The sequence below is a fragment of the Convolutriloba macropyga genome, chromosome 6, assembly GCF_964194025.1.
Source record: "Convolutriloba macropyga chromosome 6, txConMacr16.3, whole genome shotgun sequence".
Lineage (NCBI taxonomy): Eukaryota > Metazoa > Xenacoelomorpha > Acoela > Convolutidae > Convolutriloba > Convolutriloba macropyga.
The window spans coordinates 72,096,748-72,111,357 of NC_134473.1; positions in this window are offsets into that span (position 1 = coordinate 72,096,748).

Genomic DNA, 14,610 nt, shown 5'->3' on the forward strand with positions numbered 1-14,610 from the left:
ACCAGAACCGAATTTTGCTTGTTACAAATACAGCCGCTCTTAGAAGTGACAATTTTTATCTAAAACTGCTTACTACCTACTACTGCTTCATTGAATTTCAGTCCAATGATCTCGGCCACAGGCAACATTTCGTTAGAAATGATACCAAATGCTCGATAAAGGAAACTGTGACTTGTGGTGCACCTCAGGGCTCCTACTGGAGACTTCGTTGATCTGCATCTCCATTGTTGATCTCACTCACTCGGTTGTTTTTTTTTCAAAATGCAAATTCAGGGAACTTAGAGGAGGATATTCGAATCGATCTTGCAAGAATCGAGAAATGACTCATCAATAACAAAATAGGACTGGCAGCCAGCAAGTTCTCCAAATTTGTACTCAAAGCCAAACAGACGTAAAATTGGCTCTTCTTTGAAGATCTCTTGCCGTCTAATTTAGACGAATCGTGTTAAAAATTGGCTAAAGAGGCAAATTAAATCAAGTGCGAAGAAACGTTGAGTTCAAGGTACGATGGAAGGTATAAGGTGTTTTCTAAAAAATTACAAATCAATTAATCCACAAAATCTGCCGTTTCGTTTTCCTTGTGTCCATCTGTCCCTTTTATCACTATTAATTCTATCTTTTCTAACTATTTCAGATGCAGATTCTGAGCAGATTCCCTCTAATTCTCTCAATGTCAAAACATCTTTCTGCATATTTACTCTAACACTATATCTCTTCCAACTCTTTCATGCAACCTCTTCAATTGTTTTAATAAGTCAATCTAATAAACCAGTCACAATCCATTTCTAAATATCTACAAATTCATTTTACGATATCAGAATTTCAACCAATACAAAAGTGTAATTCATAACAAATCTGGATTAGGAATTTGTATATGACACTGTCATTCTATAGAAAGAACAATGTGACTCTTTTAAGAGAACAATATAGCAATAGATCTCTTTAAAAGAACAATGTGCCTCTCAAAAAGAACACTGCGCCTCTTTAAAATTTTCATGCGAGCTTTAGGTTAAAATTAAAAAGCGCCTTGCAGCAACCTTTACTTCGTGTAAGCTATATAAATTATATTTAAGTGTTTTTGTTTTTCTTAAGCTGATTCAAAATTATTGGCCAACTGCTGGCAACATAGGTTGACGTCGTAAGATGGTTGCATTACTTGGAGTTCCTCTCGTTGTGGAGCTGTAGGTCCAAGAAGCTTTGACAATTGTTTGTCCGTGATGACAATGTTCTCTGCTGTCAGCCAGTTTCCAGGTTGTAGCATAAGTGTCTGCCTTTCATCTTCTGCTACCACAAGTATTTGTCGTGGATGAATTCCGAATGAGCCCACAACAAACTTTTGCATTACTGAATATCGTCAACTATACTTTTGACAAACGAAATTTATGAGAGCGTGAAATATCATTGAGATTATAAATGAGATTGTGCCAATTATGACAGACATTTTCCAAGTGTCACTTTGCGTGAAACGATTCTTTAAGCCAGGTCAAATATTCTGCATATTCATTAAAATTGGTTGGGCAATTTCATCTAATTTATTCAACGATTGTCTTTGGTGGTCAGGAATTTCTGACATTTGGATTTGTATTTCCTCAATGAACTGTTGTCTGGCTTGAGCAATGGTTGCAAAATGTGGCAGGTTGTCAATTGCCGGAACTTTTGATAGAAGATCTTTCAAAGGGTCAGTTCGTTTAATATCCAGTTTTTGAAGCGTTGTGTTTTGGCATGAAAACATATCTGCTCTGATTTCTAAAATTGTGGTTTCAAGTTTTGTTCAGCATTGAAGTTCAATGATGCAGACATGGTATCCTGGTTAAGGTGTTCTTTTCAATGGATCATGGTTTATTATTTGGCTTATGTACATTTTGAAATTCGATTATGCTGATGTTATCAACCACTTTCCATTTCACAAATTTCTCGTTTTTTCTTTCAGTGGCAGCTTTGCGGTTTTGATTTCGCACTTTTGTAGAGCAATTAGGTGATTGTTAATCAATAGTGATCCGAGACATGTATTCTGAGCTGTTTCTAGAGAGAAACTGTTCATACACACGGAAAAACTGCTCGATCCGACACATTGATTGATTTCATCTTGTGAAAGTAACGCTATTTTTTGAGTAGAAGAAACTGCTATAAAATTGGATTCAATGATTTTTTGTGATGCATGACTGTCTGTTCCGTCATTAGGAATCGGTATAGATGCTAATTTAAACAAATTTAAAACAGTCGCTGCAGTGACAAATGGAATGGCTAATGTGAAGTACATCCCATCGTCAACTATGTCCACATTTCTTGGTATTTTTGTTTCGTAATAGGTTAAAATTTGTGTTATTGTTATAGCCAATGAAAGAAGTTCGTTCGTGTCTGATTGCCAAAGGTTTACATTTCGAAGAATTTATTCTAAATCTGATCTTGGCAAGAGTGCCATGGGAATCAATTTGTTTATCATAATCATCACTAAGTTCAATATTGTTAGCTTATAACTGTAAAATGCAACACGGTACACGGTACATTCTAAATTCATTTAGCAAAGCTGAAAACGATCCCAGGAGACTCGCCTGTACTTGAAGCATTTGGTCTCTTGCATAGAATAGTTGAGAGCATGCCATCAGCGATCTTGAATTATTTTGGATAATGTCCACGTCTTGCATCAACACCATTGAGTGATTTTTCTGCGTCTGAATAATTCGCTTCTGCGCTGAAGTTGCATCTTCAAGTTGGTCAGCGATGAGATAAATTTTTGAGTTGACTTTGCCTTTAACTTCCGCCCACCGGTGGTTGTTTAATTCAATTTGGGATAAAGCCAAGTCGATGTCTTCACAATCTCGACTGGACCCTCCGCAGGCTCCGAAAATGCTACCGAGAGAGCAAGCTATTCCTGCTCCTGCAGTAACCACTCTAAGTGCTCCTAAAGCAATTAAGCCGGCTCCTCTTTTTTGTTCGTTCGTTATCAGTGTGCTTAGTTGTTTGCTCTTCTGTTCCAAATGTTCTCTGAATCTCGCTTTTCATGTTTATTATGTCCAGTTGAACTGATTTGAATTCGTTTTCTGTGTGATGAAGAAGATAATCAAAGTTTAAAATGGTTTCATTTGTTATCATGTGATCAAATTGACAACCAAATGAATAGTCATTTCAAGAATTTTTCAAAAGTAACGAAAGATTTCTGAATTGATTTCCCAACGAGACACTCAATCTTGGAAAGGGAACGAGAAATTGGATGTTCACGAATTTTTCAGCCTGTAGTAGCTTTTGTTGATATATGAATTCAATTCCTTTCTGTGATTCGATTTTGATGTCATTATAGCAGATGTGCATTATAAGTGTGAGAAAAATTAGGTATTTCCAAGAAATCATTTTGAGGGTTTCTTCTCGAAAGGTTGAAAGCTGCAGGGCTTACTAATATTTTGAGGTGGCCAGTCTAAAAATACTTTATGCCTGCAGAAATAGACATAATTAAATAATAAATAGGCGAAAATGTCGAAATTTTTCATGGCTGTGAACAGTTTGAGGCAATGTTAAGAAACTTTTGATGACTGGTGCTGGGTGCAATAATAATCCCATTCCTGTCACCATCTTCTATCACATTTAGTTCTATCTTTTCTAACTAGAATTATCTTTCCACATTGTTCTTTTAAAATTTGTGTTATTGGTATAGCCAATGAAAGACGTTCGTTTACATCTCGAAGAATTTCTTCAAAATCAGATAAGTTATATCAGTGGAAAGGTCAGATTTAGCTAAGAAGCGCTCAGGATGTACTATTTTGATTTTTGACTTTGGTTTTGAAAATTTGCAGATTTTGATTAATTAATGTATTAACATTAGGGAACTTGTCGTTCATGCTTCAACAATCATGAATTTGGGTTGTGGGTTGGTCTGGAATATGTTTATTCCAAACTACCCCAAAAAGAAAATTTGGAATGATTTGCTCATTCAGGCATGATGACACTGTTTGAACTGGCTTTTGACTCCAAAATGGATTAAATTATAAGCGAAGAATGAATGTTGAAGATATATTGAATGACACTTAATTATTAATTAAGATTATGGAAACGCAAACAATTATGAGGATTGGAAATGCAGCGTTTGCTTACGTACGCGACCATATCGCGAGACTGTTTATGCTACTTGGGGGGAACTTGATGTTGTTGGTTTTTGTGGTTGTGGTATGCGTGTTTGAACTGTAGGTGCTGTGTTTGCTGTTTGTTGTTTTGCCAACTCACGTTCATGTCGTTTTTCCTTCAACAGTTTGGCTATGTTTAAAACTGGTATATTAGACGTTGTTGGAGGTCCTCTGATATTTTTTTCCTTCTGCACAGATTTAGGACTGGACTGCGGAGTATGTGATCTGCTAGATTGTCTTTCCGATTCTTGTTTTTCCGAGATTGTTTTTGGCAAATCTTCTGCAGTCCTGTTTCTTACAGTTTCCGCTTCACAGTTTGACTTAACTTCTGCTGCTATTGTTGAATGGACCTTCACTTGTCGATTCTTGTCAAAAGAATAAGTTAATTCCTCAAGCGCGTGGTCAAAAAGGTTTGGTTCATGCAGTGCCTCAGGTATCATACGGTCTGCTGTAAACAATATTCCATCGATATCCCGGAGATCTTGAATTTTATATTGTGGTTTAAAGGGTTTGAGTCTAACTCTATGAACGATTTGCGTGTTATTTGTATTTACTTTTCTTATTAAATAGTTACTTCGAGTAAGAACTTTTTCAATGCTAAATAATCCTGTCCATTTGCATTCTAAGTTACTAATCTTCTCGTGTTCAGCAGAGAGTTGTGGGCTGAGCAACATGCAATAGTCATGTAATTTTAATGGTGCGGGTTTTCTGTCATAATATTCCCAATATTTGTTGAAAGAATTAACAAAGTTTTCTTTGGTTTGACTGAATAATGTCGCCATTTTGCTTTGGATATCGGAAATATAGTCATATTGGCATTGCTGGTGGTATATATTTTTGTTACTGAAGCGTAAATCTAATAGATTTTGCGGTATTCTACCGTGGAAGATCAGAGTTGGAGGGCAAGCTATTGTAGAATGGTAACTAGTGTTGCGTTGAAACACTGCGAAATCAACATTTTTATGCCAATCCCTTGGCAGTTGATTTTCATAAATTCGTGAATAGCGTTTCAGCGGGCCATGGGACCTTTCTAAAGCTCCGATTATTTGAGCGTATTCAACAGTAGCATGTTTAATTTTAAATTCTAAAAACTTTGAGAGCTCTTCTAACATTCGCGAAAAAAATTGTGTGCCTAGATCTGTAAGTATGACTAATGGTATATAGGAATGCCGCATAAACCATTACATAGGGAATTTACAGACTGTTTCAGCTGAGATTGAAGTTAAGGGCTGTGCAAATATTTATTTAGAAAACAGGTCCATTCCTGTTAGTATATAAGAGTAGCCTCCAGACTTTGGTAATTGGCCAACTATGTCAATTTGTAACATATCTGCGGGTAGGCTTGTATTTGAACTAACGGGGGATAACGGCATAGTTAATGTTTCGTGTTTTGGAGATTCAGCTTCAAAACATGTGAGGCAATTGTTTATATTGGTAATCAAAAATTCTGTGTAGCCCGGGAAATGGAATTTCTTTCTGAACTCGTTAATGGTCTTTTGTATGCCTAAATGTCCCATAAGCTTAGAGTTATGAATCCGGTATATAAGTTCTGTTCGCAGATGTTTTGGAATGACAATCTGTTTGACCAAAAAATTCTTCCTGAATGGTCATAAATTTTTCGGCAAAGTATGTCGTAAGTCGTTCGAGCCATAAATGCTTATTGATGGTTCCTTCTTTTTTAACCAGTTCAACGCTTTTTGAATATCATGGTCCTTCGATTGTTCATTGAACATATCAATTGCTTTTAAGCACTCACTCAATTCAAATTTATCCAAGGGGTTTTCTTCCGATAATTTGTTGATACTCTGATCTTTCGGCTCAAGGAACGAATTTAGCTCAATTATACTAAAAGTTTCCTCTCTGTCAATAGTTATAAGAGGAACGTGAACTGCTGTTGTTAATGTTGTAAGACTATTATCTTGTGTTCGCGCTAGTACTTCAACTTCACTGTCTCTTTTAGGAATTCGATCGCCTAGCTTCAGCTTTAACTTGGTGTTAGGGTTAACATGAATGCGTGATAGATAGTCTGCGGCTGCGTTAGCTTTTCCAGAAATATGTCCTAATACAAAGTTAAAAGAAAACACATAGTCAACGGCGTTCCATAAGTTTCCCGGTAATTTCTTCGTCTGAAAGAAACGTGTGACACTTTTGTTATCTGTTAGGACTACTATTGGTTTTGTTGACACTCCCCATATGTAGTGCTCGAAAGACTCAAAGGCTAAATATATTCCGAGAAATACTTTGGCATAAATTGAGTGTTTAAGTTGTGCTGGCGAAAACAAACGGGAGCGAAAAGATACAGGTGCGTAAGTTTTTTCCTTGCTTAATTCATCAGAGTCTAACATGTCTTCGATTAATAAGATGAAACCTGCTGCGTAAAAGCTGGCATCACAAACGATTATGAACTGGCAATCTGGTTGAGCTAATTTCAACGACATTGAACAAGCTTTAATTAAGTCATTTTTGAGAGTAGCCAGAGATTCATGATGTTTGGTCTTAATGTTCAATTCACTTTCTTTTCCTAATAATTTGAAGAAAGGATGCAGATTAAGTGCAAGATTTGGTATAAATTTTTGAAAATATTGCATGAATCCAATCAATTGACGAACTGGTTTTATGGTTTTTAGCATTCTAACATTTGCAAGGAATTTTTCAACTTTCGGTTTATTAGGACTAATGCCAGTGGCTGATATTTCATGTCCAAGAAATCATTTTTTTGGAATGCCGAATTGGCATTTTTCGATTGAGAGTTTAAAACCTAAACTTTGAATACAGCGGAAAATTTGTTCTAAATAATCGATCAACGTTTTTCCATCTTTGGCACCACTTCCCAGGTCATCGAAATAAACAAAACACTTATCGCTAGCAACACATGACTGTAAATGTTTACTCACACAAGAACTGAATGCTGTTGGTGATCGGCTGAGTCCTTAGGCTAGTCTTTTGAACGCAAAACTTCTACCTCCGAAATTAAATGGCAGTAGTTGCACACTCAAATTATCCGCCATTTGCGTAGAGAAATACGCTTGGCTGCAATTCATTTTTGCGAAAATCGTTTTCCCTGCGTTGACGCGTCGGCCATTGTTGGTGTACGATAATGATTATTGTTATAATCATTGCGTAACAAGTGGTTTATACGTCTAAGGTCAATTAAAATTCTGAGTTTTCCCGACGATTTTCTTTGTGCAAATACTGGAGACGAGTAACGTGAGATAGGTAGAATAGTAAAAATATCGTAGTACTGCATAAGAGCTAACTCTACAATCAGTTCGTCTCTGAGATGTAATGGTGTTGCAGGGTTTGTTGAGTAGATTGGTTTGTTGTGCTCCGGTGTCAGTTTAACTGGACAGCCCGTGCTTTTTCCAAGGTCCAATCTATGTCTTGCAAATATTTTATGGTATATGACCAACAAATTTTCCATATGTTTCTTTTGTTCATGCGAAAATATCGAGTCAATCCAATCAGATTTGGAAAGATACCTAGTTCTATTTTCTCTATCCAGTGTCCGATCCAGTTTTTCATCCTGCGGTAATTTCACAAAACTGTCGTAAATTATTTTCCAAACCGCTGTAAGTTTTGAATTGTCATGACAGTTCTCAGGTGTTAGGAACCAAAAATTATCTGTAGATTTCCATGTTCTAGAACTTGTTTTGTTATTTTCGTTGAAAATTTTGTTTTCTGTAATTGACAATATAATTGATGGCTCAATAGGATGTATATAGTTCACTTGATTTCGCGTCAAGAAAATGAACTTTGCTATTCGAGTAAGTTCAAAATTCCAATTTTTGTTCTTCGTTGTGAGTCAAGTTTGTTTATGGAAGAATTGACATCTAGACTCGATTTTTTCTCGAATCAGAAGAAGACGGCTCAATTATTCCAATGGCATTGTTAAATGCGATATCTGGTTGGAGAATCGATACCTCGACAATATCTTGATAATTTGGCTTCAGTGTTGTTTTACTTACTGTAATAAGTACATGCTGTCTTGAGTTTTCTTGGTTACCTATGGATTTGAGACTCAAGGTAACATCTGGAAAACAATTTGATTTTTGATAAAGAATGGGTTACCAAGAATTGCTGAACTCATTTGATCAAGAACGAGAAACTCTTCGCTATATGTATTCAAACCAACATTTAGTTCCACAAGTACTTTTCCTAGTAATCTGACTTTTTTGCCATGAGCCACATAAACTCTTTAAGGAAAATTGTTCGGTAATTTAGTAACACACCCTGGTTTATTTTGTGTAATTTTTTGTAGTATAGTTTTTGAAAGTGCACTTGCGAATGCCCCGGTGTCAGTTAACATTTAAAGGCAATATCCTTGAAAGTGTAATGGTAAACAGAAAAGATTTGCACCCGTTATCGGCACTGAATTATAACTACTGTTAGCTAGTGCTGTAAGAAAAGGCTGCTGCTGCGTAATTAGTTTTTTGGGATTGTAGCGAATGGCACATGCGTTCCTCTGTGGTACTCGTTTGAACCAACACTGACTCTGTGGGTGGCCTGGTTGACCACAGTTTCTACAAATAATCGGGCTATATCTGTGATCACGGCCGCGTTGGTTATAGAAGCCACTGCCAGTATGACCGAATTGTCTTTGGTAACCTTGGTGGTTCGGGGGTCTGTTATTTCCGCGGTTTGAATTGAACTGTATTTGTCGTCGGCCTCGAAAGTTACCTCAATGAAACCCTCTATTGTTTGACCGGTCGACCGATGTTTGCATTTTATTCATTTGCCGGCCGAGTTCTCTTTGACTAGACGCTAAATTTTTATTAGCATCCGCGATGTTGTTCAATGCTGTTGCAATGTTACTTGAGCTATTGTCAGTAATAGAATTGAATCCTGTCGCTTGAGCGTCTTTATCAGGCAAGATGCTTTTTATTGTTAGTCTTTTTGAGATTGATGCACATAGGTCATTTACAGTTGTTGTTTCCGGTTGCATCAGAAGCTTCAATCTTATATGCGTAGGCATTCCTGAAATAAATGAGTCCCTTATTCGCCTTGTTCGTTTTGCTGAATAGTCGTTTCCTCCAGAGTCTGCAAATACTATAATAGCAAGTCTTGTGACGTCTGTCAGAAAATCTTCTGGCGTCTCTTTTGATTGATTAAACTTTCGTTCTTGAAACCTTAATTTGTAAAACTCCACTCTATTTGGCTCAAATATCGGTTTTCTAGTGAAAATAACGCATTATTAAGTGTGTTTTTGCTGGCCGTTGGTAGTTCCAGACAATAGTTTAGAGCACCGCCTTGCAAATGAAGTTTTAAAAATCCAACCTGTTGGGCGTTTGGTACTTGAGCGAGGGCGATGGAAGATTCCAGTTGCTCGCGGAATACTCTAAAGTCTTCTGTAACAGCTCTCGTGAATGGGTTCAAGCTGACGCTTTGTAGCGCTGCTGCTGGTGGAGATGGAGCAATTCCTCGAATCGCTGTTGCAATAGCATTTGCAGCTGCTGCAACATCTGTCATTTTGTCAAGATTGCAACTTAAATCTCAAAAAGACAGATTTTTTCTAAAAGTTCCTGAATGGGTCAATGTAAGGATAACTTGAGATATAAGATATTGATTTCAAAAAATGTATAGAGTATATAGGAACCAATATAAATTAGGGAAAGTTGATAAGGAAAAATAATTAATTAAGTTTGAAGCACATTTAGTGGTTTAAATGAATTGTTATGTTCGCTAAATCCAGCCCCGACAAAATTGAATTAAAATCCGGGCAGGTATTATCTGTAAAATAGAAGCATTCACGATTGTCAATTGTATAAATTAAATGTAAATTTGTAGAAGTAGAATTAATGATATAACTATTCAATGGTCCTTCTTTGTCGCCAATTCGTATTCTAAGTTTTTTCCGTCTCACAATAACAGTTTTAAACTTTTTTTTAAAAAAATATATAATAAAGCTATGCGTTCTTTCGAAACAAATAATCAACTTTTGAATTGTTTAATGTATATTATCTTTCTGCTCTTTTCCTGTCACCATCTTCTATCACTATTAATTCTATCTTTTCTAACTATTTCAGATGCAGGTTCTGAGCAGATTCCCTCTAATTCTCTCAATGTCAAATCATCTTTTTGCAACTTTATTCCAACACTATATCTCTTCCAAGTCTTTCATGCAACTTCTTCAATTGTTTTAGTAAGTCAACCTAATAAACCAATCACAATCCATCTCTAAATATCTACAAATTCATTTTACCATATCAGAATTTCAACCAATACAAAAGTGTAATTCATATCAAATCTTGATTAGGAATTTGTATATGACACTGTCACTAGCTCACATACATGATCTCGCAAGATTTCAGAAAACAATTCAATGAAAATGTGGGGAGAGCGGCATATACTCAGCACACCTGAGGTTCTTATCCTGCTTCTATTACCGAAGCAAATCCTGTTGGAAAACCTGCTTCATCGCTCAACAACGGTGTAGAGCGAAGACAACGATGTGATTTCCTTCTAATCGTGATTGTCAGAACAGACAAAATTGAAGATAATTTAGCGTCTTGCTGAAACGGAGTGTGAAACGTATTGATCCATCGTGAACGCATTGAACAGTTCTCACAATCAAATGCGTGCACCTGGAAGTTGCAATGTAACTGCAACCACTATATAGAAACAAGGAGGTAGCAACTATAGACATTAGACGACGTCCTAAATGGCTGAAAGGGAGATATCCCCCCAGCATATTGGTCTAAACTCCCAAAATCATTAAGTGAGCGCATCAATACTGATGGCTTTGTTTTTGAACAAAAGTATTAACAAAGTTTTGATCAATTCTATTTTGGCCCTCCAGCTCAGTGGGTATCTATGTTTGGGTTTTTCCCATTATAGGCCCCCCATCTTAGTGGTCATTGACTCGGGACTGTGCTCTTGTGGTATTTAGTGACAAAACCTTGTAAAACCACCGACTAATGTAATATTTCATTGGTCGCCATATATCTGACTGTGTAGGGTTTTTTTTTACTTGTATTTAAGGTACGTTTTGTGAAAATAACGATATTAAATTGATTAAATTGTTCACTTTATTTGTAGAGGCGTGAGCTCATAATTTTAAACAGAAACTGTTGCAGTTTTGGAATATTTCAGGTATCACTGATTGCAGAATGGGGGGCTATAATTTCATTGGGGGGCTATAATGGGAAATACCCCTATGTTTTACGCGCAACTCATCCAACAGCACAAGTTTTGAGAAATTCTTTTACACAGTAACGTGCTATATAACGACACAGTTTGTAACTGGGGCGAGGCGATCGTCAAAAACACTGGGGTGACCGAAGCAGAATATTTTCCAATGTGCAACGCCACTGCTCCCATTAAATGATGTAGTTACAATCTGCTACTTTTGATCCTCCTGAAGGTGGCCAAGACAACTGTGAATTATTGACAAATGACATATTTTATGGTTGTTTGCTGACAACTAAAAATAAATATTGGAACGGAAGATTTTCTATAGTTTCACTCTCAATAAAAGAGCAAATTAACAAGCAAGATACTGAGCCTAAAACACCGAAAAAATAATTTAAGGAGACAAGCATGACACTTTTCACTACTTATATAGCAGCCGCCCGTGCGCAATATGTATTATCTTTTGTAATTGAGTGTGGTACTTGTTTAAAATACAAGGATTGAAGTTTAATTAATAAGTAGATAAATGCAGAAGAGAATGGTTTCAAAAAAATGAAGATATAATTGAGTGATTAACTCTGAAGGTAGGTTTATTGTTCAATGAATGAGTTTTATCCTCAGTTTTGTCCGTACCCAATACCGGTTCCATCAACGTGGTAAATTAACCAAGTAAATACTGATATGTCACAATTGTTAGTATTGCTCGAAGCCCGAGCTTTTTCTATTTCTATCTGTCGACACCTATCAAGATTGTGTCAGTCATTAATCAATTAATAAATTAAAATTTAATCTAAATCTTTGACCTTGAAACCGAAGGTTTTTAGTACACCTTTTTTTTACATACGTGTGACACTCACACTGCCCCCCTCTCAATAAGAATAGAATGTGCCACTCACTCACATAAAATCAAACAAATTTTACAGCTCTTGATGCTTGAACGTTTTAAACTACAAAAAGTTTGTACTTTTCATATAAAAAATTTAGGTATCAGTTTTCGTCATTCATGACTTTCTCTACCTCGTCCGGCCCGAAATTGTTGTACGCTTCTCGCGCCCCATCGTTCATTAGTATTTGGTATGCTCGATTAATGGTCTTGAAAAAATCCTTATCTCCACCAGCATCAGGGTGCGTCAACAAGCTCATTTTGTGGTAGTGTTTTTTGATCTGATCTTTTGAAGCAGAACTTTTTACCAATAAAATCTCGTACAATGTCGCAGGCCGATTCAATACATTTTAGTTCCGAATCTCGAATAAACACTTTTCTGTGGCCTTCGTTTTGGCTTTCTCGTTCTTCAAAGAATGCTTTTGTCTATCAATTATAGTGTCTTTCCTTCGGCACTCACTCGCCAAGTACTGGTTATAGTTTTCCAACTGCTGAAGTTCTGACCTCAATTGGTCATTCTCTTTCTCCATTTTCTCCGTGGCTTCGCTCTTTTTATCAGTATTGCCTTTTAGATCGGACAACTCCTGCTTAAGTAAGTCGATTGACTGCTCTTGTTCGGCATTTCTAGCTGCCGCCGCCTTTAGGTTATCTCTTAGCGCCTCACACTTGGCGCTCAGTTTTCCCAATGCTTCTCTTGTTGCCTCTTTGGCTTTTTTGCAATGTTTGTCTAGTTTTTGTCGAACCTCGACAAGATCCTTTTGGAGTAAAGAGTTTTTACTCTTCAATTTCTCTAACTGCGCGCACTGGTTTTGCAGTTCCACTTCAGTCTGCAGAGCTCGGGACCGAATATTGGCGGCTGCCAGAAGTTCTAGTGTAGACACCTTCCGAGTCCGTGACAGACAAGATTCCATCGGTACACTTCCGGAGAAATCTCCGAAATAAGTTTCCACAACTCTGGCATATAGTACACATATTCACCAATTTGTGGGGTTTCACTGCCTGCTATGTTTAATAGAAACCATTTTTGCTTCTAAAGTTTCTCAATATTTTCAGTCTTGATCTCAAGACTTTTCCTTTATTTTCATTGCTCTTGACCTCAAGACAACTCATTTTCATTTTTTGCTTTTTTTTAAAAATTTTTTTTGGTCTTGAACTCAAGACAACTCGTTTTTTTGGTCTTGATCTCAAGACAAGTCATTTTCTTTTTTTTTCGTCTTGAACTCAAGACAAGAGACAAGTCATTTTCATTCATTTTTTTGGTCCTGAACTCAAGACAAGTCATTTTCTTTTTTTGGTATTGAACTCAAGACAACTCATTTTCGTTTTTTTTTGGTCTTGAACTCAAGACAACTCATTTTTGTTTTTTTATTTATTTTTTTTACACAACCTACTTATTCAAGGACTCTTTCTCTTCAATCATTTTCTTTTGTTCTCGGCGCCCATTAATTAATTTGAGTAATTGATTATACATACGTGTTCCCGTTACAGGGTCGACATTCCGCAACAGTTGGTGCCAGGAGGCTCCATTAATGACTAATCCTAAATAGATGAACAATTTAGGAAAATTTTTCACAACTTGGAATATGAGGTAGACATTTAAGACTGACACAGCAATGTCCTTAGCTTTTAACCAAACGTATAAGCTTTCAGTTTTTAAGTTACGAAAAATTCATTTAATTTGTTAGAAAAAACTGTTTTTGGAACTGAGCGTTCCAATGAATAAAATTTTCATGACAGTATTTTTCAAACGAATCTCGGAATGCTTCCCGACTGATAATGCCTTTACTATTATGGCGAATTGTTCGAGCAATTTGACTCTGTTTTACGCCTGATATGGAGAAAAGGGTGCGATGCAGGTTTTCATCACTTACATTTAAGTTATTATTCATCGACCACTGATATATCTCTCGATTGAATTTCTTCAGCGTTTCTCCATTTTGTTGAAAACTGCCGTCTTCTAATTTCACAACATTTGGGTACAGCGGGTTGCATGCAGCGATTGTATAATTATGATACAAAATTTTTGTAATAGGGTCCATATATCTAATAGAAGAAAAATTCTGACTCTCTACTAACACAGGAACTTCTTCTGTGCAAAAAGGAAGTTTAGTTTTTGTTGCTACCATCTTTGCACTTTTATGAACATTTAACACAGATCCTGCTCTTTCGACGTGAGTTCCTTTCTCGAAGAGCGTGACCGATGGACTAACAATGTTTTTTGATATTTCAATCATAGTTTGAATTTTTAGTCGTTGAATCTCGCATTGGAACGTTCTAATTTTCATAAAAATTCTCTCTCCTTGAGAAGTTCGAAATTTAAGATGTCATTAACGCTTGAAAGAAACATTTCCATGGTTATTTTAAGATTACCAGTTTTCAGTTCTGACCTTTCCTCGGAGCAAAAAACACCTGGAACTCCGGTTGTTTTCACCTGCTGTCCACACAAACTAATAGTTTTTTCCTCTAAGATTTTCAATGCAAAAT